This window comes from Episyrphus balteatus, chromosome 1 (assembly GCF_945859705.1).
Source record: "Episyrphus balteatus chromosome 1, idEpiBalt1.1, whole genome shotgun sequence".
Lineage (NCBI taxonomy): Eukaryota > Metazoa > Arthropoda > Insecta > Diptera > Syrphidae > Episyrphus > Episyrphus balteatus.
The window spans coordinates 39,769,833-39,797,538 of record NC_079134.1 but is presented as its reverse complement, the minus strand read 5'-3'; the positions used below and the strand labels follow the sequence as shown (position 1 = coordinate 39,797,538).

Sequence of the window (27,706 nt, the reverse complement as noted above, 5' to 3'; positions counted from 1 at the left end):
AAAATGAAAAAATATGATTAATCGCTCGAAGGAATGTCCATCGAATTTCTTTATTTTTGCCCAAAAGGCATAAGATTCAGCTATGTCATTGGGGAATTAATATTAAATTTCATAATTATACACTTTATGCAACAAAGATCCTTTCATCTGCTGACAAAATGGTCGTTTGGAAAAAATTTAAAATGCATTTACATTTTCTGAAGTTGCTAATTCATGCGCAACTCAGATTCACAATATATTTTATATTGCAAAATCCTTGTCGATTGTTGTAGTTAGCCAACTTTGGTCCAAGAAAAATAAAAAATAAAACAAGGAAATCTGAAAAAGAAGTCTCGACTTGCAAAGATATACCAATTGTTGATTTATTATTGGCCAATTGGCAACCATCAATTAGTGGACTCAATGACAAAATGAAATACGATCAATGGCACGATCGCACGGTTCGAAATTCGAAACCGTATTATTATGATGTGCGGAGAGAGAGAGATCTCAGTGGATGGCGGCGAGTTGTGGGACGAAAAATCCAACGCTGCCATTAGACAGTGGGAGAAATTGAAAAAATATTCAAAAAATGTTTTTATTTTATTCCAAAATCTTCTTTGAACGTTTTTAAGTAACTGAGATTTTAAATTTTGTAGGTAATAGTTTTATAAAAAAATCGTAATAGAGATCCAATTCATTGCTGTTTCCTATAACCAATCTTCTTTTGCATGGATGTATGCTTTTCGATCGATTTTTTCCATTTCATAATAATTTTGTTGCCACTGTTCGCCTTCGGGAAGGATTATTCATCAACTGTATATTAGTTTGCTTATATACATACATTCAATCGATGGAAGGAAAGATTTAATTGTTGCTTTTGCTAATTTTTTGTTATTGTTGTTTCCTTTCTGTTATTTTTATTTAACGTTATGCTGAGCGGGGATTTGATGTTTTTTTTTTCTGCGCGATTCACATGAATCCTTAAGTGGCGCTTCATTTAAAAGGTAGCTTGCAATTTACATTTTTGTTTTATTTTGTATTTTTGTTTCTTTCACTATGGTAATCGGTTGAAATAGTTGCTGAAATATATATAATTATAGGTATATTGGTTACATTTTAAGATTTTTATAAAAAAAGAATAATTGGATTTGAAAAAGCAAATTTATCGAAATTTAAAGTCTGTAAACCTCTGCTGTAAGTATTCTTTTTATAAGCATTTATTTTTATAATTTAAACAATTTCTTCTTCTGAAAAGGATCTTAGGCCTGAAAAAAATCAACTATGTGGGTGATTTCACAGAAAAAAAACGAGCAAAATAAAATAAATTTTAGTTTAAAGTTGATTAAATTTTAATAACAAAAAAAAAAAAAAAATTATCACTATATATAAAATTCTCGCTTTCTTTAGCGTGTAACACACGCCTTAAATTTTCCCAAAATGACCCACATAAACAAAACAAAATGTAGATTACACTTAACGAGTAAAAACAAACTTAATTTAATGGAAATTCAATATCCTCATTATCCTTTCACTTCTATGGTTTCTTCTAAGCGCAAAGCCGTTCCCACTAAACGCTTCCTAAACGTTCTCATTTCGTATGACAATTAATTTGAAACGCGGCCATCATCCATCGTTATCATCGTCCTAACTTCCTCCTTATTCGAATTGTCATCATCATCGCGTTATCATTTCAGCAATCATTATCAAATTGCCGCAAGGCACGCGTATAACCCTCTAACTTACCCCTATCGTTCTATGACTTTCAAATACACATAAAAAATGAAACTAAAACCAGAAATCTATCTTCGATAAAAAAAACTGAGCCACCCCTTGAGGGATGCGCACCCAACTATTAGATTAGCGACAATGATACAAAGTTGACGGTGCGGTGGTTGTCGTTTGAATCGTCCGTCGTCATGTTGATATTGAGGTAACATAGAGGCAGCACGCACACGCGTTCCTTGAGTTCCAACCATCTCTCTACCCATTTACCGGGCCACAAGTTTTTTATTCGTTATTTTTTTTTTTTTTTCTTTTTATCAATTTACGAGAATGACGACGACGGGAACCGCCTTTCAGTGATTATTTTCTTTACGAATGAATTGCAAATGGCATCTCTAACGAGGACATTATTTCCCTTTTTTGTTTGGAATCATAATAATCATCGCGTATCTAGAATGATATATCCTGAATTGTAGTATGGAGAAATTGGAGAAGCGGGTGTTGTCCTTTCGTGTGACATCCGATTTCTAATTGCGGTCGGCTTTTATTATACTAGGCAGCTTTTTTTATATATAGTTGCTGGTAAGTTCTATTTGGAGGGTGATTTATTTCTGTTAGGGGCGATTATACTAAATAATATCAATTTACAAGCTAAAAAGATTCTCACTGATGATTTCTATGGAACTAACTTTTGCAATTTTTTAATATTTCTTAAGTGAGAGTACGGATTCAGGAATTGTCGCTTCTTACTTTAGATCTATTGTCTGCTAGACGAATAAATATAAATAAAAAATTCATAAAATTGGCTTAGAGCCACTAAATATAAATTGAAATAGATTTTTTTAGAACCAAAATTAACAATTGCCGTCATATGACTAAAACGGAAACCGTTTTTTTTTTTTTCTTAAAAACGATTCTAAAAATTTTAACGAAAAAAAATAAATGTATATGTAGGTACCTATACTGTGGAAAGCTGAAAAGTAATGTTTTACTTTTGATACAAGAAAATGATTTGTTGGACCGAAATTTCAACGAAATTTTTTGTACAAAAACTTTTTACTAACATTTAGAAAATTAAGAGAAAAAAAGAGGTTGTCTGTAAATGTTTACGGACGATGATTTTACGTGATAACGTCTTGAGAAAACAGCTAAAAAAAATACCTTTTTTATTTTCTCATTATATTAATTTTTTTATTTTAAAAGCTTACAAAAAAAATTATGCAATTTAAAAGCCAAGTATTTCTTCTTAAGAATAAAACCATTTTTAAATTTTTACAATGCGCAAAAAGGATAAAAATAATTTATTGAAAACAATTTTATACCATCTGAAAGCTTATCGTCTTAGCTCAAAATATATATATCGATCACGTCTATGAGAAATATACAAAAAGACCTAGAATTTTTTGAACTCGATCAAATTTCATTAAAAAAAGCAAAAAAAAACATTTATTTTTATGTTCTCACGCTATGGAATCAATTTTTTTGTTTGACAACCTATAAAAAATATATACCATGTGAAAGCTTATTATTTCACCTTTCATAGAGAAGTTAGAATTTTTAAAAGTCAACCATGTCGAATTTCCAGACTGAGATTACGGTACTTCCAACACTGGTGGCTGTTCGGGGGGCAACAGATCTCCACTGGTGTTTTTAGGGTTTTCGCAAGTTTCTTGATTTAACATTGTGTAGCTTGTAGTTAGTTTACCGTTATGTGTGATATACCAAATGAGAGGTAATTGTATCAGGATGCTCATAAAAGTTTAATAAAATTTCTATCTGCTCTTGGTCAAAAGTTATAACCTGTTGAATTCTAAAATTTTATTTAACCGTTATCTTAAAATTGTGTTCACGAAAATGATTGAAACTTCGCACACATTTAGTCGTTGTCATAGTCTATCATTACTTTATATACTTTGTTCCTGTATCTATCAAAGAAAAAAAGACAAAAATAAAAAACGATGAAAATCGATTAAAAACGGTCAAAAAACGTGTTTTTTAAAAATTTGTTTCTTCCGTTATTCAGTCAAAACTCACTAAACGACATGCGAATGTATGCATAAGGCCAAAACCTACATGTCCTATAAGTTTGAGATTTTTTTAAAGCTCCAAAAAAAAAAACTTAAAATCAAAAACTACCCAAAAATACCCCTAAAAACAAGGTGTTTTTTAAAAATTCATATTTCGATACGCAGAGTGTTGGAAAAAAATCCGTATCAGACGCAGAGGCGTACGTTGAGTTGCCGGGGCCCCGGGACAATATTAATTTTAAGGGGCCAATTTGATATTAAGGTGCCATTTTGATGTAGAGAGTTTTTTAAAAAGGATATGTATACGCCTTTCTATTTTATTCGGGACCCCAGAAGTATTATTTGTTGGTCGCTAAGATTATTACAGTAGCATTTTTTGAGGCCCCTGAGGTAATATTTTTTCTACTTTATTTATAATAACAGTTTCCTTCTCTGCATTGTCTCCAGTCGGGGCCCTAGCGTCAGTTGGGGCCCCGGGGCACCGCCCCGGTTGCCCTAATGGTGTGTACGCCCCTGATCAGACGCCTAATTTTTTTTTTTCCTATCTTTCATCTGGCACCTTTAGAATTGTCAAAAAAAATTTCCGTACCCAAAATCATCATTTTGTCATAGCCCCAACACGTATAGATACAACGTTGAAACAAAACGTTATAGCTTAGTTTCAAAATTTTTTAGAATTTTTTCTTAAATGCAGTTATACTTAAATTAGTCTCATCTATCTACACCAAAAAAAAAACCAATTCTCTACAACTTCGCGTTTTGATTTTAGCCCAAATTTCATCTTTCCGTTTTACCCCTGTTTACCCTTTTAAAAATCCTTCATTTAGATTAAGCTTTACGTTATTATATTTCAAATAAGCTATAGAAGATTTTTGTATCTCTAATAGTTTATTTTTAATTTTTATAATTGAAATTTTTGCCGCGAGAGTGTAACGTTAGAAAATGGCGTCACTTTTTTGTGGTGGCTGCCATGGTTCATCGATTTATAAGACGTTATCACCTCAAAAATTTAAGAAAATAATTTGTTGATAACGGATAAATGAAGTTCTTTATCAATTTGTTTACTATTAGATATATACATAATTACCTAAAATTTTTTTGGAATCCAAAAATTATTTAGTTCCAAATAAAATCAAAGCTTGAACGAAACATAACAGAGAAAAAATAAAATACAAACAGTAATTTAAATATGCATAGTTTTTTTTTCTAAACAAAATTTAAAAAAAATTTCATCTTAAGAATATTATTGACATAATGAAACAAAATTTCAAAAAATGTAGTAAATTTTTCGAAAATTAAAATATTTTAAAAACTTGAAATCAGTGTTTTGTTATTTTATATAAAATTCGTGCCTTCCAAATATTAAGGTGCATATTTTTTAAAAGTACTTTTATTTCATTTAAATAACATCATTAAACTGTATTATACTAACCACATATTTCCAAGAAGAAGCAAGAATAAAATCTTTGGTTACATTATTTCTAACCAGTATTAGCCATAAAATTACATATTTTGCAACAAAATCAAAGCCAAAACGATGTTTTTTTTTTCAAATTGAATACAGTGAAACAAATTACACTGAGTTTCATTTTCGTATGTTTCCATACTTGCAGTTAGGCTGCTATTTATTCCGTCAATTATATTATAATCTTTGAACAACAACAACATCTTGAAGGTGCTACCACCAAGTGTTTATGGCTAGAGTTATACAGTACTGTTTCACGGATGCCAATCCGATCATCAGACTCCTTTATTCCATTTCTGTGTGGTGCTTAGTCTAGTAATTTTTCATTTAATTTGAAAAACTTTCTCCGTCACACTATAAAGGAGTCTGACTAATTTCAATAGTTTTCTTATGACCCGTATGCATTGCGATTTGGATACGAATATCTTCTAAACGGTTAAAGCAATCAATTTGATGCTAAGGAATTTTTTGTAGAACGTTAAAGCCCCTACAAGAATACATCTTGTTAATTTGAAAATAAAAAAGTTTTAGTGAATTGAATTTTAAAAGTAAAAATTGTTTTTAAAATTTTTTTTTTAACTTTGACCTCGAATATCTTTAGAATGGTTAGCTTTATGAAAAAAGTTAATAGGACCTTTTTTGTGGAGCAATCTGTTTCCTACAAGAATATTTGATTATTATAATTTTTCAATTTGTTACAAAATTAAGAACAAAAAACGAATTTTTAAAGATTTTCTCGATTTTTTGACTTCAAATATCTACTAAACGGTTAGATAATTGAAAAAAGTGTATGTAACCTTTTTTGTAGAGCGTTCAATTTTCTACAAGAATATGTAAAAAAAAATGTGCTAAAAAGTCAATTAATAAAAAAAATTATTTTTTTTTTCTAGAAGCTTGATGTAAAAATGGAAAATTGCGAAGCGGACGACCTTCCCATTAATATGAAGAGCTCATATTTGGTGTGTATATTTTATAGGTGTCTAGCAATCGATTTTTCTGAGTACAAAATCGAAAAAAACGAACTTCGATTTTTTTGACCCACCCTATTGTACAATGTACATATGCGCCCGGCTGTATGCTTCATCAAACAACGAGTGTCTTTTGAACCAGGCATTAATGGATTGGTTGAGAAAATTTTCCTCATGGTGCCTGGGGGATCCTTCTAAGTATTGATCCACGGAAGGATCTCCATCTCCAGGTACCAAGTACCTAGATATTAATAGAATGGTGTAAATTCTCCAATCGCTTGGCGTGGATTAAGGCGATGTTTTGTATATTATCGTAAATGTTGGCATCCTTCAAACATTACTGTTATTGTTTTTTTTTTAAACAAAATAAAACAGACATTTATGGAAAACGCTGGAAAATTTGCCCTTTTTGGCTACAAACTTTCCTCTGAATCCTTGTCATAATTTAAACTCAGCCGACAAAATAATACAAATATTTTGTTGTCTTCAAATTATACCAACTTATTGCTTATATGCAAAAAAAAAAAACACCATTCCAGTAGCCAATAAACAGTTAAGCAAAAAAAAATCAAATATGATTTGACATTCACATCACATCATCCACAAAACAGCCAGTCAGCCAAAGACACCGCACAAAATTATAGAATTCGCATTTAAAAATTCAAATATATACAAACGAAGTCGTAAAATAAATATCCAAAAAGGCATTCTCGCACAGAAAAAAACTTGGTCCAAAAGCATTAAAACACCAACTCCAGTCCAGCTATTCTTATATATACAAAACTTAGCCATTTATGCGAAACTATTTTCCAAAAAGCCAAAAATCGTTTGCATTTTTAACTTTTTTTTGCTACTTGACCAGTCGAGAATTTAAAATTCAACTTCGTCAAATGGGTCAAGTGCGAGTGTAAAAACACAAAAATCTGTGATTCCTCTCTTTTATCTCCTGGAACTTCCCTGAACCTCTTCAAACTCCCTCAATCTTTTTCATATAGAATATAGCAGTTGTTTGGCGATATGATGCTGCTGATGATGACGATACGGTGTGGACCACGACAAAACAAATTCCATCCTTGAGAATGCTATTCAAATTTATTTTTGGCCTTCTCGCCAGATCAAAGAGTTTGCTTCGGTTATACTTGCGGGATTGCCTCCGCACACACAGTAACAAAACAGAAGCTCCTGACGAAATGAATGATTGACGAAAAAGCCGCCGAAGTTTCAAAGAGTGGCAAAAGGGAATAAAACCGCAGTATAAAGAAGGACTTTGACTCGATTCGATCATCATCATCATCAACATCATCTCATCCCGATCTCGTCACAATTTGATGGATGGATAGCAATTTTTTGTTGTTGCTTCTTCTTTTGATTTTGTTCATTTTTTTGTTTCAATGTCTGTCCCTCAGGCCACAACCTGTTGCAAAGTTTAAAAAGCGGCAGCCTCTTTTAGAGGTCGACAATATAAAATGAAGAATTTTAAGAAGATGCTCCCTGAGACGCGCAAAGGTCGCCAAACAGAGTTTTTGCACCCGTGTCATTTTGATTATTATTGCAAATTTGAATTGGTATGAGTGTGTGTTGGCGACAGGACGACTGATTTTAGGGAAACAAAATCTGCGGCAAATATTTCTACTTTTCGGTAGACAAGTTTTTTTTTTTCAAATCGTTTAAAATGACGATAGAAGAGGAATAGGAATGTCAAATATTTGATACAGTTATATCAAGGAAGCTGGGAACTATAATTTTAGAGCTAAAACAGAAAGACGATGATGGAATCCTAAGGACCAGAAAAAATGATTTTTGGCATAAATATTATTTCTTAATTGTTCCAATTTGGAAAAGAAAGATCATTTAAAGATCAAGGTAAGTTAATTAACCAACCGAACGACAGATCGTATTGAGGAGATGGTTTATGGGGCTTAAACCCCCAAATTTTGCTTTTCAGACACAAAAGCTGTAAATAAGGTTTATGTAAAGAAAAATGAAAAACCCTTCTCACCTGACATTAGTCGCTATGCAGTTAAGGTATGTTCGTTTGGGAAACGTTCGGGTCACATTCGGGACTTTTCAGAATACTTCGGAACACATAAAGGACACGTTTGGGACACATTCTGGACACGTTCCGGCAACGTTCGGGGCACATTACAATGAAACGGAACTGAGTCAAATCTGCCACTAATGGCTTCGTAAGTTTTCATCAAAACTTTCAATTAAAAATAGACATTTACATAACTAACTAGCATGATAGTACATTCAAGTAAAATAGTATACATTAGGGTGGGTCAAAAAAAAAAAATCGAAATTCATTTTTTTGATTTGGTACCTCGAAAACTTGAGGCCAATTTGAGGCCAAGGACTTTTTTGTAGAACATTTAAGCCCTTACAATAATCCATCTTACTAATTTAATAATAATGACATTTCAGTGAAGTAGAAAATTTTGAAAATTTTGAAAAGTAAAAAAAGTTTTTATATTTTTGTTTAACTTTGACCTCGCATATCTTTCAAATGGTTAGATTAATAAAAAAAGTTAATAAGACTTTTTTTGTGGAGCAATCTGTTTCCTACAAGAATATTTATTGCGCGTTTGATTAATATAATTTTTCAATTTGTTACAAAATTAAGAACAAAAAACGAATTTTTAAAGATTTTCTCGATTTTTGGACCTCAAATATCTACTAAACGGTTAGATAATTCAAAAAAGTGTATTTAACCTTTTTTGTAGAGCGTTCAATTTTCTACAAGAATATGTAAAAAAAATGGCTAAAAATTCAATTAATAAAAAAAAATTTTTTTTTGTGGAAGCTTGATGTAAAAATGGAAAATTGCGAAGCGGAGGACCTTCCCATTAAGATAAAGAGCTCATATTTGGTGAGTATATTCTAGAGGTGTCAAGCAATCGATTTTTCGGAGTACCAAATCAAAAAAAAAGAATTTCCATTTTTTTGACCCACCCTAGTATACATATAAAATCAACAAATAAAATAAATTGTTACACTCATGAAACTTGGCAAATTTTTTTTTTCTTTTGGGATAGAAAGCAAGAATAAAGAGTTTTCGAAGTAAAATCTGTACTTGGTCGCAAAAAGCCAAAATTCATTTTATTTTTGAGTTTGTTGACAATTTAAACGTTCATACTTAAGTTTTTAGACGTTTTACACAAATCGTTGGCTTTATGGGACTAATTACAGACTTTACTGTCTCTTCGAAAAAACACCCTTTCCCCTAAATTTTTTGTATGAAAACTCTTTATTCTCTGTTTCTATCCCAAAATCAATGTTTTTACCAAATGTCATTAGCGTGATCCATTATTTTTGTTTTCATTTAAAAAAAAAACACCCTTTTAACCATGATATTCTTATACCTACACACTTTAGATTCTTCTTTCTAATCTTAAAAGTAACATAGTTGCTGAATTTCAATAGGGTACCACTACTATTACTCTAGTATTAATCACTTTTTCAAATATACCCATATTTTCTCTACACCTAAAAAAACACCCTTTCACATGAAAAAAATGTATACACTTGTTTTATTCGTAATTCTTATGGGAAAGACAACATTTTTAATAAATTTCTTAATGGTACCATTTATAATTGATCATATTATTGCGGATTTTCCCTATTTCCAAAACAAAAAAAAAAACACCCTTTAACCAACAATATTTATATAGACAGCTTAGATTCTTGGTTTCTGTTATAAATGAAACTTTTTAACAATTTTCATTGGTGTACACATTTTTTCCCAGTTTTTGTAGTCATATTTCCGAATTTCATTATTTCTTAAAAAAAAAAACACCCTTTCACTAAAGATAATTTTGTACACTTTGCAGATTCTTAATTTTCATACCAATCAAAACTTTCTTACCAAGTTTAAAAATTTAAGTCAGCTGTTATGATACAGTGCGGTTCACATGGTTAGACGCACCAATTTTCGTTTACATAAATTTCATTTTTTTTTGTGTGTGTGCAAGAATAACCAAAAAAATTGTATTTATTAGAATGGTTATTTAGTTCTTAATAGAAAAACAAAAAGAAATAGTGGGTGAGTGGAAGTTAACGGTACTTTTTAGTCCTTCTTGTCCGTGATGTAAGAAAAAGGGCAGCTTTTTTCGGTTCACATGATTAGGCGCACACCTTAAATTAGTTAGTTTAGTTCAAAGGAGGAGTTTAGTTTCAAAGGAGGAACAATAGAAGCTTTAACACCCCAGGAAAAATGAAGATTTATGAAAAAAGCGTCGAAAACAGCTCTATCCCCGAGCAAAATTAAAGAAAAAGCTAGGCTTACGGGAAGAACATCAACTTTTCGGTGAATTTTTTTGAATGCTGAACATCCTAGATTAAAATTAAACTTAAAAATAGTCTTTTAAAAACGCCGTTTGAAAAAAAGAGCGGTTGGAAACGAAAACTAAATCGAATGTAATATTAAATGGCTCCCAAAACCATTACTCCTCCTTTTCTTGAATGTTAAAGTGTCAAAAACTTTTCCTCCTTGTGAAAATCGTTAAAGTTGTGGAAGTACCCATGAGAACAATTCAAATTAAATTCTTTTTCATTAGAAAAAACACATTTCGCCAATTTAAAAAAACTTCAAAAACTTGTTTCCCACGTTATGTGAAGACGTGCGATCTCCATCCGCTGTTTCTTTCAAATTGTGCTTTTTAAAAACTATTCTTAAGTTTAATTTTAATCTAGGATGTTCAGCTTTCAAAAAAATTCACCGAAAAGTTGATGTTCTTCCCGTTAGCCTAGCTTTTTCTTTAATTTTGCTCGGGGATAGAGCTGTTTTCGACGCTTTTTTCATAAATCTTCATTTTTCCTGGGGTGTTAAAGCTTCTATTGTTCCTCCTTTGAAGTTTTTTTCGTAGGAGGCACTGTTTTTTAAATAATTTCTCTCGAAATAGTCACTTCATCCTATTTTTTTGGCAATGGGGCTAATGGAAAGACCTTTGGAATCCAACGCGTCATTTATCCCTTATTCTTTCGCGCTCAGAAATTTTTTTAACAGATTTTGAATGAAAATCGCTTAAAATTAACTTCTTGATGTTTAATCTTCCAAATTTAATCAAATCAGTGCAATAGATCTCGCCAAACTAACTAATTTAAGGTGTGCGCCTAATCATGTGAACCGAAAAAAGCTGCCCTTTTTCTTACATCACGGACAAGAAGACTAAAAAGTACCGTTAACTTCCACTCACCCACTATTTCTTTTTGTTTTTCTATTAAGAACTAAATAACCATTCTAATAAATACAATTTTTTTGGTTATTCTTGCACACACACAAAAAAAATGAAATTTATGTAAACGAAAATTGGTGCGTCTAACAATGTGAACCGCACTGTACCTTTCTAACACATAATTCAACCCATCAAAAAAAAAAACCCTTTCAATAAAAATATTTTTAAGAACTTTATGAATCATATTGTCCCTGCTTTATATAAAACCTTCATTCCAAATTTCATCAGTGTAGCATATTTTTCAAATGGGTTTCGGTTATATTTTACCTGTTGAAGTAAAAAAAACAAGCAGTCTTCTTTTTAATCGGCTATAACTTTTTTTAGAGCAATCGTATTGACTTTATTTTTATATTATTAGATTCAGCATCAAAAAAATACCTTAAAAACATGTGCCATATGATGATATTCAACAAAAAATTTTGTTCACTATATTTTTGATCTTCACCTCCTCCCTCTTGACCGCTAAAAAAAACACCCTTCCACCTGACTTTTTTTTTATCCTTGGTTTTTATGCACAAAAGCAAACTTTTTGCCAAGTTTCATGAGTGTAACAATTCAGTATTTTGTTTCTTTAACAGTTAAATACAGCGGTGTTAGCTAGTTCTTAATTCATATCATAAATACGAAATACAAAGCCCAAATCTTCCTTTCTTTTTTTGTAATCTTAAAGGTTCGATGTTTGTTCTTTGGCAGAAAAAAGAAGTGCAATTGAAATTAAATTGCTTTTTCGCCTTAAACCCCTCCACAAGCAATTATCAATCTTTCTTAGCTTAATTCTGTATTTATATCCAAATGATTACTTCTGAAGAAACAAACAATAAATTTACCAAGCGTTGGTCATTCTCCATAGGCTAATTGAATTAAACAGCAAATTGTGCCCTTTTCCTTTTTTAATCAAATTGTCTTTAAAATTCAATTGAATGTGTAAATCTATATTGACCACGATACGATGCGGAGGAGTCATCCCCAACCATCACCATTGCCATCGATTGATCTAAATCGACAAAGAGTTCAATTGAATAATTAGACTTTGAATTATTATACCACCACATATCCAATATTGGCGTCTCCGCTTATACAATGAAATTATTTATAAAGATACTATTTCCGTTTTAATAATAAAATAAAAAAAAAGATACAAAGTTGTATAAGTTTGAAATGAATGGTGCGAGGGAGCTGTTTGACAGCAACCAGCGGCTGATCATTTGACTAACGTCCATATAATTGGTTCAATTAATTTCCATTTAGTGACAAATTCGATGGCAATACCAGTTTCATGTGTGAGAGAGCCTATTCGCCGTTTGTCGTAGGCGGTTATGGTAAAATAAGCCATATCTGGTTTGGGGGGTATAAAACATCTATAATAACCAACTTAATTGATTCGATCAAGCAGCATGGGATCTTTAAATGAAAAAGTTCAAACAGTTTTATTGTTTATACCAAAATGTAATGTAATAATGAGGGTTTAAGCCAATTCCAAGGTGTGTGTGTGGGAAGCGCTTGAAGAGATCCTGTCCCTCATCTTAATGACCATAAATTCATTACAATTTTATTAGTAAGATAGACTGTTATCAATGTGAATTCCATTTAAATTAATTCCAATTCCGCTAACACTCCTCATCATCATCATCTTGCTGAGGATTTTTTGTATTTGTTTATTTTGTAAATGTTTTATGGCAAAACTAGAGCACACAAGACTAGAGGACAACATTCCTGTAAGTGCGGTTTTTCCATTCCATTTGCAACTTTGTTGTCGTCAATCATTTAATGCATCCGGAGAGTGAAGATGACAACCATATTTGGAAAGTAAGCAGCAAATCGTAACAAATCTGTTAAGTGGAGTGACAACAATATTGTGGTGATACAAAATGCAAATACGGCCAAGTCCCGTTTTGTGTGATGCAGACACACACTCATCACACTGCAGACAATCTTGTGCATTTTTCAAAGAGTTGTAAGCTACTAGATATGCGTTGTGATGTTGTGGAAACGTCACCGTTTCTTTGTAGGATTTTACCGAGATATCGATTTTGATAAAAAAAAAAATACATACCTACTTGACTTTGCTGACCATAAATAAATAAACTAGTATGGTTTTGATATGAGGGGCTGCACGCTAAAGTCAGTTGTCGATTGTCGACGAAGCTTTACATCGTAGGTGATCTATCTTAAAGGATTGTTATAGGTATTGCTTGGAGGATTTTTTGTGTGTTTTTGTTTATGTGATAGTTGATTGAATACCAAAGATTAACCGAAACTGGTTTAAATAGAGATTGTCTTTTTGCGGACTTTATATTCATTTCAATGGGATACCTATGCAAAGAAACTTCCTGAACCTCGAAAATTAAACGTGTTTGGAGTTTTTTGGTTTTATTTTATAAAATTAAATAATAAAGGGTCAAAATCATGACGTTGGGAAATTTTGAGAATTATAAACAAATTTTACTTTGTTTTATGATAAAATATTGTTCGCAATAGCTATCATTTATCGGTTCATAAACAGGAAGAGCATAAAAAAGTGTAATATTCATTTTATTTTCAAACACCAAAAATAGTATACCTCCTGGACGAATGTTCCCCTAAAATAGTTGTGATATCTTCAAAACAACTAAAGCGGTCTACAAATAGTATCAATTTGAATGATTTATTAATACAATAACAAAGTTGGCTAAAATAAATCGAATATGACCAATTTAAAAAAAAATCAGTTTTGTGCCTAGACCATAGATGTTTTTTTTTTTTTTTTTTTGTTTTGTTTTTTTGTTAATACCTATCTAAATGACGTTCCCGAAAATGGCGTTTTAACCATATTGCTTCTTATTTTTTATATCACAGTTTAAAACGAAATGTTTTGAGATCTTGTTCCTATTTGAGATGGCGTTCCTTCTAGAAATCGGTAGATAAATGCGTTGACACTCTGACGTAAGAATTCAAAATCTTTTCCAACTGTGTCATCTCTTGTGATCGTCCACAAAAAATTCTGTCTAAGCGTTGACCGGTACAAAGACACTATCACTGACACAATAATTGTGGAATTTGACATTGGTGGCACGTTGACAGGGTGAACCAGATATATTTGGTTACGTCATAAAGTCAACGCGTTCCTTAAGTATTTTATTATCAAATAACGAGATAAAAAAAAATAAACAAAACATCTAGTAAAATGAAATGAAATTAAATCAAGAAAAGGTATTCCCGAGGGGAAAAAAAGGATTTAAAACGATGAGAATCAACAAGAACGAACATTTTAACTTAATATATTATAAAGAAAGAAATTTTATTGGGGTTCTAATGCTGGTGAAGGTGACCAAATTCGAAGATATTTATGAGCGGAAAAACTGAGCTATGCAACAAGGAAGGATAATATCAGCTCTAGCTACTATATCAGTACAAATTTGAATGTTTATGTGTTTCCAATAACTCGGCGCGGCGCACAGTGGTCGATTTTGAGTCACTAGGTGGACTTAATTCATTTGTATGTCTTATTGGGTTTGGATATTATTTTTAATGTGATAACGTCTTACGAATCGATGAACCCACGAAAAACGTGACTCATTCTCCTGTTCTACCCGTGCCTGTTACCAGTGTGGTATAGGTTACAATTTCATCTTAGCTGATTTATTCATTATCAATGTACAGATTAAACTATTATAATTACAAAATCTTTTAAACCTTATTTGAAAAATTAGAGCCTTTTTACAGAAACTTGAGTTACAATTAAAAGATAAAAAGCAAAAATTAGAGGTTAGATACGGATTTGTTTCCAAGGCACTAATTTGAAAAATATAAATTTTTAAAAAACAGCTACATATTTTGTTTGGGTTATTTTTGAGTGTTTTTTTTTTTTGTTTGTAGACATTTCTGAAAGCTCGCCAAAAATCTTAAATTTACAGAACTTTTACGTTCAATTGATCTAAGCACGTGTGCAAAAAATTGCAATTCTAAAATGATTTTTTAACCGAATAATGGGAAAAACCATTTTTTTCTCCAAATTTTTTGACCGTTTTCGACCTCTTTTGACCGTTTTTTATTTATATCTTTTTCATTTTGATAGATATATAAATAAAATTAATACGAAACATAGATAATAGGCAGGACTATATTTGTGCAAAATTTCAATAATTTTCATAGTCACATTTTTGAGATAACGGTAAAAAGATGGTCTTATTTTTGACACGTAATATCTTTTTACATAGAGCATTTGTAAATTCGATTTAATTTTATCTCGCAAAGAGATAATATAACCTTTCATTTCATATATCATACATAATAGTACATGCTCTACAAGCTACACAATCTTGAACAATGTCCTCACATGGAAAAAATGGTCACTTCAAAAAGAGCGGATTGGTACCTGAAAGAGACGAAAAAAATAGTTTGCGGCGGTTTTCGGCACTTAAATTTAGTATCAAATTAAATATAATAATCCAAACTACAAATTATAAAAGTTTCACGATGGCACTCTACGGCACTTTTTTTTAATTGTCCAAGAAGTAAAAAAAAAAAAAAACATCTTAAAACTATTAAAAAAATGCGTTACAATTTTAGTTAATAGTGACAGAATCCGACTGTTTTTTTACAAAAAAACAAATTGAATTTAAAAATACATATCAATAGCTTTTTCTGACACTTTTTGTTCAACTCAGTTACTCACTTTTATCAAAAATTATCAATTTGTAAGCACTTGTTAACTCGGTAACCTTAAAATAGAGGATCAGCAAATCATAAATGATTACATAGAGATGCTTCTCATGAATAACATAACGGAATACAACAATTTTTTTTGTTGTTTTTTGCTGTTTTAGTATATTTACATTCGGTATAACGGTATTTTTTTATGTTGACAACAACTTTATTTTTTTACTTTTGACCAGCTAGTGTGTACTGAATCGACCAGTGTACGGCGCCTGGGTGGATTGCGGAAAACTTCTTGCAAATACAGGACAATGCTAGACCACAAGTCACCGTTTGGTGCGTTTATGAGTATTTGCGTCATAGCTTGGCCTACGATAACCAAGGGAAATTGATATTAGAACAAAGTTGAAATATGCAAGAACTGACTTTTGAAATTTGTTTCGGCCTTTATATTTTTTGTGAGTCAATTAAAGGACTCGCAATTGAAACATGTAATTAAATTTGGATAGTGCCTGTTATTTTTTTTAATTTCTCCTTCAAATAAAAATTTTCAAATTTCTATATAAAAGTGAAATTTAGTCTTGATTGTAGGAAGTAAATGTATAAGATAATTATTAATGAAAGAAAGCTGACACTGTTTAATTTAACGAGTAACAAAAAAAAAAAAACAAGAATCAGGAAAAATATTTCCGGTGGAAACATGAAGAAAAAAAAAAATATAAGATCAAAAACAACAAGCCTATATGCATTCGGGTAAAAAAATTACAAATCTATTTTTTTTTGGTCTTTCAAGCAAAAATTCAAGGGGTGTAGGGGAAAGTGGGGCCTAAAGAAACAATTTTTACTAAAACTGATGGGCCTCCTACAAATTTTAAAATAATTCAAACAAAACTTTTTTAAATTAATGACCAATATTTTAGCCTCAAGATCCATTATAAATAAAGATCAGCAAAAAATAAATTTATCTTAACATTTAAAATGTTGCTATTAAAGGAAAAGTATTGATATATTATTAAATTTAAAAACTATTACAAATTTATAAAAGGCTTACTGTCTTATCAACATATAAACAAATTTTGAAGTTTTTCATCGTGCTATCTCACTGTTGGAAATGAATATGATAAACTGCAACTAAAGCTGAATTTAAAATTAAAAATTTAAAATTCAAATTAAATTTCAAATTGAAATTAGATGAAGTTCACATTAAATTTAAGTGAGTTTAAGTAGAATCACTTTATTTTAAGCGGATATCACCTGATTTTAAGTTGGTGAAATTTAATGTGCGCGTCATCTTATTTTAAGGTGACATTTTTTTCTCTGTGTAGCAGAAAAGTTCGCTTGGGTTTTGAAAACTAGACTTAGAATACACTCTTTAAATTCAAAATAACATAATTGGGAGGATAACACTAGCAAGCACTATCCCTTGACTTGATGAGAATCAACAAGAACAAACATTTTTGTGATTTCTACAACTAGCTTCTAGAACAGAAAAGGCATGCATTATGTTTTTTTTTCTTGTAAAAATACACTTAAAATGTTTATTATTCATCAATACCTACCAAATTATATTTCTAGAATAGCATGTTTGGAATGAAAAATAATTGCATTAAAATTATTTTTGAGCTGTACAATGTTCGTTGTTTTTTGTCAACTCGGGGACATACTTTTTTTTAGCCTACAGGCTACTGCCTACATTTTATCACAACAACGCGATTGATTGCTAGCCATCAACAGAGATTTAAATGGATCATCCCTTCTTGGTAGCCATCGTTCAAAGATCTACGACATTGTGCAGCAGCACAGCATCTATTCAGCAATTCCCATTCCATTTCGATCTCGATGCGGACTTGGGCTCTGGAATTGAATTGAATTAAACCAAAGAAACAGATTTGTAATGCTTCCATGCAATTGGATCCGACACACAGCGCCAATGGGACAAACTATCATTGGTTGTCGTTGCCGTGGTTGCATGTTAAAATTTAAATTGCTTGCCATATGCCAAGCCAAGCCGAGGAGGATGGATGGCAATGGCGATGGAGATGGAGTTGAGTGCTGAGCCATGGATAGAAAAGGACCCAAACGAGCTCAGAGGCTCAGCTCAGCAAACGAAGCAGAGTTATGCATGCATGCATCTTGTGGATTGTTATCTGTTTTTTTTTTTTTTTTGTCTCCATTCGTATTCGGGATTTACTAAGCCCACGGTTCAAGATGTGTGTGGATGTGGATGGGACTTTGATGGATGGCTGTGCACTGGTTGGAGCGAGAGATCCATAGGAGACGCCTTTTTTGCTCTGTGCGAGATGATGCTGGCTGCTGAGGGAATTGCCAGTTGACGTTGTTGTCGTTGTCGTCATCGTCAACCAGACCGCCAATCGTTTGTCGTGCTTCCAAGCTAGAGCCCAGAGTCCCTTTCGGAGATATGCGGGGCTCTATGCTGATGGGTTGCGCCTTGCGCCGCGCGTGAATAAGAAGCCCAAGGCAAATAAATAAGCAATGACGAGTGGACAGTGGACAACGACTTGGATGATGACGATGACGAAGACAAGGTGTGTTGTGTGCTGGATGGAACATAGAAGTGGGCAACCTAATCAGGATGCCATTTTGCGAGATCTTGTGGGACTGGTTTTTGTCACGATGTCCTGCTGTGTGGAAATCCTTTAGCAATCGGCAAAAACCAATTGGCGGTTTGCAGTTTGTCTGTTTTTATTTTTTGTTTGTTTTTTGCTGCTGGCCTGTTTGTTGTTATGCCGTCAGTTCGTTCCAACTGTTGGATATAAGTTTTGAGTGAATGGATTGATGATGGTGGATTGGAGGAATTTTGCGTCAAGTCTACTGGTCGTCGCGTTTTGTGGGCATTTTTCTGGCTTCGTTTGGTGGAACGTTTTTTTTTGTTTTGTGTCTTTGTTTGTTTTATTTTTAATTTGTTTGTTTTTTTGATTTTTTGCTATTTAACTAAGCTAATTATGTACGCACTGGTTTCAAAGCCTGATGGTTGGACACATATGGAAAAAAAAGAAGGCAAACAAATTCCACAAGGAGAGATGCTCGAATTCAAAGTTATGTATATTCTGTGTGTGTTTGTGCTTTGTGGGGAAGAAGAATTTGTGATGGTGGCAAATAATCGGTGGAATTTGGTTGTAAAAGTAAAAAGTCTTGACAGGAGGTTGTTGGAATTTCCTTCTTTCAATTCAAGGGTGTCAGGAAAATGTTGGACGAAGTTGGCAGTTATATTGTGGTGTAAGAAAACATTAAGAGGACGATTATTTTTTGGAGTGAAACCTAAAAGTAGGTAGGTACGTTGTTTGGTGTAGATACCTAATTGGATTTAAATAAAGATTAGGCCTTGAGACCTTTTTAAGATCAGTAGAAGGTGCCGATTTTAGCAATAGCAATTATACACTCCTGCTCAAAATTAACGCACACTTTTTTCTTCTTTAGTTTAACCCCTGTATTTTATTCAAAATGGCTTTGAAATTCTTTGTTGTATTTTTTTGTGTTTGCTTTTTTTTTAGTAAGTCAAAAAAATGCTAAACTGCAATAGTATTATCAATCAAAAAAAAGATGAACCAAATTTAGCAATTTTAGGTCAGAAAACTGATATTAAAATAATTTTTGTTTTTTAAGAAAAAAATTTTTTTTAAAGGAAGCAAGTGACAGTTCTTTCCAATAATTTTATGCAATACTTGGTATTGTCTCCTCTAACGTATTTGACAACCTGGAGCCGTCTGTTCATTCCACTAATTAACTTTTAAAGGTTTTGTTGTAACACTTCTTTCACTGTAGTTTTCAATTGATCAAGACTGCTTGGAGGTGGATTTCGGTCGCGAATGCATCTTTTCAATATTTCCAAGACATGTTCTATTGAATTCAAATCTAGATTTCTGTGTGGTCAATCCAAAGTCGGCATATTGAAATCTTGAAGATATTCTCAAAGCGCTCTAGCATGCATTATCATGCATCAGACTAAACTGTGAACCAAATCTAGGGGTGATTGGAACCGGATGCTGTTCGGGAATATCAGTCAAGTATCTTTTGGTACTTAACGTATGTCTAGGAGAGCTCGCTTACTCCGTACGTGTTGTTTAGCAGATTTTACTTCATGCAAATTCATTAAACTTCTCTAAAAGGTTCGCGGGTTGACAGAAGACTTCAGCGAATATCTCTCCAAATCTTCCCTAAAAACATTTTATTGCATACCTTCAATTTAAGATCACTCCTATCTCATTTGAGAAAATAACCATGATACTGTGACATTAAGTAATAACAAGACTTTTCTGTAAAACAAATACGATGTGCGTTAAATTTGAGCAGGAGTGTATATTGATTTTAAAAGCTTTTCCTCACATTAAGTAAAGATGTGTCTAGGATTAGGCTCAGAAATGTGAGAAAAATAAGAGGAAGACTAGAACTCATACGTATATAGCGGAACTTAGTTCATACACCAAAAAGAAAATAGGATAAAAAAACTGCTTCATTGGATAAAGACTATGAATGCATCGAGAACACAAGTGAAGTGGTGTGACTTCCGAAATTCGAAATTCCCCAAATTCTATCATGGTTAATATCGAGTTAGGAAATACATAAACTCTGGCTATACGAAGTCTGGGGCCCAATTTCGCTAGAATGAGTTTTTCTGTGCCTTGCTCGCAAGGCAATTTACACTTTTATTAGTGTACACGGAAAAACTCACTCTTGCGGCCCCTGATGACTCAGGTTATATAAACTAGACTTTTTAGAAATTTTACAATCAGTCCCAGAATAGGTTATCACAGAACAATAAATTTGTTCAAGCCCAAGTCATCAGCTGGACCATGGATGAGATTATTTCTGCTCTACAGAAAATCACTTCAGTCTCCAGAGCCCACATTCTATATAAACGAAACGAAAATGATCATTCGTTTTTAAAAAAAAACCAAAGAAAATGTGTGACAAATTCAGAACAAATTATTTCGTTTTTCAAGTTACATGAAGCAAACCGTTCGAACACACGAAAACGTTTGTTCGTTTACGCTATATAGAATTCCACCCCAGAGGACAGTCTTCAAAAGATGTGTCTAACTTAGCATTGATTTTTCAATCGTCAGTAAGACGTTTTTTCGTAGGAATAAGCCTTAACTGAGGTTTATCTGGGGTGACATTCTGTATCGCATAAGCGAACAAACGTTTTCGCGTGTGCGAAAGATTTCCTTCAGGCCATGAAGCAAATCTTTTCGCACACGCTAAAACGTTTGTTCGCTTATGCGATACAGAATGTCTCTAATGAAGAATAGGCTCATAGTAATGTTTCTATCAGCTGGTTAAATTTTAAAGTGGTCTTTATTCAAGTAGCTGGAAGACCGATATACTTGGAGAGAATAATTGACTTACATGTAAGGGAACGGAAAGGGTATAGCCCATCTCAGGACAAGCCCGATTCAACCCATAGCCCGACTCAAGAAAGCCCGACTCATCGCAACTCGACTCAGGTTAGAACTCGACCTTAGTCGAGTTGCGATGAGTCGGGCTATCTTGAGTCGGGCTATGGGTTGAATCGGGCTGTCGTGAGTCGGGGTGTACAAAGTCGTGTTGTCCTGAGTCGGGCTCTCTTAACACTGGTAAAGAGACTATCCTAAATAGGAATAACGAGGTCACAGAAGTTGACGCCATAAGCAAATTATTTCATATCTTTAAGTCTTTAAATCACTCTGCGATTCAAGGAACTAGGCTTTTGAAAGCACAGCACAATGGTCAAGGGTCTATCTTGCAAAGGTATGACACAATAGCTGTCACGACTTAGAAGATAAAGCACACCCCTCCTAATCTAAACTAAGGCTCCCTACATTCATTATTGGATGTGCCAATCAACTGCTCACCAAGATTGCAAGAGATAGCTTGAATAATAAGTTGGGAATCAAGCCTCCTTTTTGCCGGGAAATTGACAAGCATTCCATTTTTAGGTGATAAACACGCTTTTTCAATATCCTGAAAGCTTAGTTGTTTGATCAATGCTTAATACATTTGTACCTTCATGATAAAATTCTGTGGGAATGCCCTAGATCGTATTTCATTTGTCACATGTTGATAATGAGAGGAATGATCAAGCGAATTGGGCAAACAGCTGTCCAAATTGGGCAGAAATCTGCGATTACAGTATGAAATATTATTACGCACTATCAAGCTAAACTATTAAAACCCATGATTCTCGAAAAATACGAACAATTAACATAACCGAATAGTATTAATCCGGTTGTGTGCAACAATCACTACATTTATTTATAAAATTATTCACATTCTAAATAATTTCCAATTTCCACACGTTATTATGTTATCGACCGTAAAATGCACCTGATAAAGTTTAACATAATTCAGAACTCTTTACTTGACATAACATACATTCAAATTTCCGATAACAAGACTGCACCTTTTTGTAAACAAATTTCTTAATCAGTTTAGTTTGAGTATGTAAATGTATGAAAAGAGGTTACCTGATAGCTGTATGAGCAGATATGATATGAACACTTATGTACTTTTAGTGTAATCTTAGCGCACTTTACACAAATTGTAATAATTTTGAATTTGAAGTAGGTATTGAACATTAAATAATAAATCGGAAATTCCATTCAAAGTAGGTTAGTGGGTATTTTCTGATTTGAGAACACAACGACAATGTGTCACCGAAAATAAGAAAAAAAAAAATGTTCAGATAAAAATTGTTGGTTCATTTAAAATTTATGCCAGTATCATTATAATTTCGATAAGGGGAAAGTACAATCTTTTAAATCTAAATTGATTGGAAAATTTTATGAAATCATTAAAAAACATTAAATAATAATAAATTTTATAATTAAACATAAGTGTTATGAGATTGCACTTCTTAACTTAATTAATGGACTTAAGATCAATTGGTTTTTTGGGCTAAGATACGGTACTTAGTGGAATTGTATAAAGTTCGGGCGGAGCATTCAATTACCTTTGGAAATGAAGGTTTAGTTGTGACGAAACTTTTTTAGCATATCAATTGTTATTCTTCAAATTCTTAGTGACAACCATACAATATATTGGTCTCATTGAACCGGACTTAAATTTGCTAAATTAATAATAAATAATAAATTTCTGGAATATTTGACAGTCCCTATCACTTCAAATCTCCATAGCACTATATCTTTGAAATGAAGCTAGGAATCATCCTAAAGCAACACGGAGAAAACAGACCATATAAAAACAAGCGGATTCTGTATTAAATTAAGCAGATTTCTGCATGGTTTTTCCATCGTAAAATAAGTTGACAAATTAAGCTTCTTAATTTTTGAATGTGCTAATTTAAAAGAAATCCACTTAATTTAAGGTTTCCTTTGTCCGCTAGTCCCATTATAAGGGGTCAAAAAGTCACAACATTTTTTATTTTAAAAACGGTAGGTTTTAGAAAAAAATTATATTCAACAAAATTGTAGCTGAGGCTATTTTACAAAAAAATTGTATTGCAAACTTTTCTTTTATCATGCACCGTTAGAAATTATGTCACTTCAAACTCGCATAATGTTTTTATTGATATTTTTATATTTGTTATTTTAATCAAATTACATTTGATAGTTTTAAATGTTGTAATATCTAAACGGTAATTGATGCAAAAGAAAACTTATATGACAATTTTTTGTAAAATAACCTCAGCTACAATTTTGTAGGACATAATTTTTTTGTAAAACCTACTGTTTTTAAAATAAAAAATGTTGTGACCTTTGACCCCTTATAATCAGACTAGCGGACAGAGGAAACTTCAGGACTTTTCACAGATTGTAAATTACCCTAACACCAAGATGTATACCAAAAATCAGCCTGTTACAATTTTTTTCCTTTTTTTGACAATTTTTCGTCTATTCTTACTGGGCTAAACAAGGACGATTGCCATATTAATTTTAAATGATTCACTTCTTAATCGAAATAGTACACCGTATTTCTAAAAAATGGCACCAATAGTTTTTAATTGGCAGTTAATGTTGAAAGTTTGGTTATTTTTTTTTTGGAAAATAAGCAAATTTGTGTAAAAATTACAAAATTCAGAAAATATATTTTTCCTGTATAAAGTGAAGTAAATGGTTTTTTATTTGCATTTTAGGAAAGTGCATAAAAATAAATGTTAGTTAGTTTTTTGTTTGAATTTTTGCATTTATATACAAAAAAGATTATTTATACTTATTTTTTTGGTCCGTAAATTTCGAAATAACTAAGTAAATAATGAAGATATTGAATTTAAAATAAAACACGTGTTTTACTATAGTTTCAAGGCAAGTCGATGGACATTATTAATTTTTAAATATTCGATCTTGGGTTACAAGTAGTTTCAAGAAAACTTTTTAAGAGGTATGCACATTAGGGTGGGTCAAAAAAATCGAATTTTTTTTTTATTTTATACTCCGAAAAATCGATTTCTAGACACCTCTAGAAACTAGAATATACTCACCAAACATGAGCTCTTTTTATTAATAGGAAGGTACTCCGCTTCGCAATTTTCCATTTTACATCAATCTTCTACTAAAAAAGAATCACTTTTTTATAAATCGACTTTTTAGCAAATTTCTTTACCTTATACACCTTTTTCGTTTATCTAACCGTTCAAAATTCGAGGTCAAAAAATCGAAAAAATCCTTCCAAATTTTTTTTCGTTCTTAATTTTGTAACAAATTGAAAAATTATAATAATCAAACGGGCAAGAAATATTCTTGAAGGAAACAGATTGCTCCATAAAAATACATTTTTTATTGATTTGAAAGGTATTCAAGGTCAAAGTTAAAAAAAATTTGTTTTCTTTTAAAAATTTTTCTTAATTCACTAAAAAGTCAATATTATCAAATAAGCAAGATGTATTCTTGTAGGGGCTTAAACGTTCTACAAAAAATGTCCTTGACATTAAATTGCTTGCTTTAACCGTTAAGAAGATATGTATATTTTAACTATTTCTTAATCCTTAACCCTCTGTAGGCACACCTCTTTTTTGCGAATTTGGTTTATACTTTTTCATGGCGCTAGAACTTTTTTGGGTTCACTATTTTATGGAGAATCATGTATGAAATTGATGTAGAATTTTCCGAGGAATTCGAATACTGTATTCACAATTCCCAAAAAATGTATTTTTACCCTTATAAAGACACTTTTCTGTGACCACTTTTCATGTTTGTCCTGCCAAATTCGCACCAGTGTGTCGACAGAGGGTTAAAATTCAATAGACAAATACAATACCCTTTCTAGTATTTTATGTTTATTAGACAATCCAACTCTTACTTCTAAAATATATCAGTATGGTTGGTCAAGCTATTTAAAAGTAATGAATAAATGAAGAAAATTCTTAGGAATCCCTTCTCTGAACTAATAATATAATATGAATTGACAAAAAAAAAAATGCGAAAATTATAACGAAAATCTCTTCTTTAATTAATATTTAACAACAACAAGGACATCACTCATGGTAGTAAAATCTTTAATAGTTTCAATAATGAATTTAACGATCTTAATGCCATGTTGACATGTACTTGTCATTAAAAATGAATTGTTTCTATACGTAAGTAACATTACAAGCAAAATTTAACATAAGGTTATCCCATAATAATGTTGTTGTTAAATTATTATTAATTCTGAGTTATCTATTTTATTGACCAAGGATAAGAAAAAAAAAGCTTGATACAAATATGATAAATTTTAGGGAACATTAATTAGTATACACATCGAAGTCTTATAGACCTTTTTCTTAGAAAAAGAATCTGAAGTGTTTTAGATAATATATAGAAATCTTAGTTTAATTTTAACGATGGTAAAGAAAAGATTGACCGAGATTAAACTTCGACTTTTGCAATTCCAAGAACTTAGAACGCAACTTATTCCCTAAGTTTTTTGCAAATTTTCATGAGAAAACCAATTAAATCTTCACAAAAAATCCTAAATCATAATTCTACTCAATTCATTCTTATCAAAATTTCAAGAAATTTAGAGAAACCATAACAATTTTTTTCTATCTGCGTTAAATGATAAGCATGTGAATATATTGGAGTCATAATGAGTCTCGAAAAAAAAAAAAATTTATACAATGTCACGTCTTAGCATTTCAAAAAATACATCATCAACAATTATTATTAATTAATTTTAACAATTTTACCAGTAAATCACTTAAATTGCAAAATCATCATCAAAAATTTGAAAATAAAAGAATAAAAAAAAAAACAATGAAATGATGAAGGAAATATCAAAAAAGCGATAAGTTATTAGTTAAAACTTTAGTAATTTCAACTCTTTCGAAATAGACTCTGTCATTGACAGCCTTGCAGATATTTATCTCATTTCCTCAAGTTTTGAGTTTTATTTTCATTGCAAGTTTCATTATAATGGTGTTGGTAAGCTGCTAAAACGAGATATCGAAGAAGCTATCTTATAGGATAGAAGCAAAAGGATTGACAAAGTTACAAAATGTGTCAATGAAAATTCCAAACTCAGACCAAATTAATAATTTGATAACTAAAAAGAAGAAAAAAAGCAAACCCTCAAATGGTTTGCAATATTGCATTGCAGAGTTTCCCTATAGGAACAACGATATGAGGAGACAACAACGACGTTAATCGATTTTCCTTACCATCATCAGAGCGCACCTTCGTCGAGGAGAAGAACCATATGGAGGAAATGCCAACAATGGCAATATTAGTAGCCCAGGCCATCATCAGAACCAACAGCACAGCTTGGGTAGATTGGAAGGAAAAGATGAGGGAGGAAAAGTACCCACAGCAAATGTGTGATCGCGCGATGACGTCCTCTCTATCGCAAGTGTACGCTCTCTTCGGATGGCAAAGATTATTATCGGGTATCGCGAAATTGAAGTAGCAAATCTTATCGCTCAATGATCTCGTTGACTGCAAAACTGCTCCATCGGATAATAGCAGTTGGAATTTTAAATTGCGGATATACTATAACCATATCGCACTTTCATAGGAGTTAACCTCAATGGGAAAAAAAGGGAAGTTAGTCTACATGGTAGCTTAACTTTATTTATTTGATGATGCACACGAAACTTTTTTAATCCTCAACTAACAGGGTCCAGCTTCTCTGACTAAGACAAGAGGTGGCTGGGTAAAGTACACAGACTTTCCCATGTTGTTTCCAGTTGTCCAAAACAAATTCTGTTTACATTTTTAATAAATTTTGAACATCATTGTTGCCTCGAACCTGAAAAATTATGTTGTAAATTATCTAATTTGGATCAGTTTTTAGACATTTTGATGATATGGACGATCTTCTACAATTGAAGTCAATTTTTGTCTCCCTTATGCATCTATTTTTATAAAGTTCCACCCAGAAAGTTTGACTATCAATATCAGTGGTAGTAAAGTTGATAACACTATGTAGCTTCTTCCAAAGGAAAAAGGTCTGTGTGAGAAAAAAAAGCCCTTATTTACACAAAAACCAACAAGTCTGCTTATTATAAATTAATTAAGTAGAACTTGGCCTTGATTCCATAAAATTAATATACCATCGGATTAGATAAACTTCAAATTCGTTGGATAGTTCGGTGGAGGGTCATAAGTATACGGGCCAGAAGTCCCTAATGGACTATTAACTCTCTTGGGTGGATTATAAGTCCACAAATCAATTATGGACATATATATTAGGGTGGATCAAAAAAATCGAAATTTTTTTTTTTGATTTGGTACTCCGAAA

At 31.9% G+C, this 27,706-nt stretch overlaps 1 long non-coding RNA gene across 2 annotated transcripts; it reads right to left on the bottom strand.

Annotated features, from left to right (window-relative positions):
- Window positions 1-611: 611 nt before the first annotated feature.
- On the bottom strand, window positions 612-24,685 carry LOC129905686 (uncharacterized). 2 transcript variants are annotated; one of them, XR_008770632.1, is made up of 3 exons: window positions 24,593-24,685; window positions 24,471-24,541; window positions 612-1,061 (listed from the first exon to the last, which is right to left on the bottom strand). It is a non-coding gene; the product is annotated as an uncharacterized LOC129905686 (long non-coding RNA). The 2 variants fall into 2 exon arrangements; XR_008770633.1 differs by having other exon boundaries at window positions 24,471-24,538; window positions 24,593-24,684.
- Between the last annotated feature and the right edge of the window lie 3,021 nt (window positions 24,686-27,706).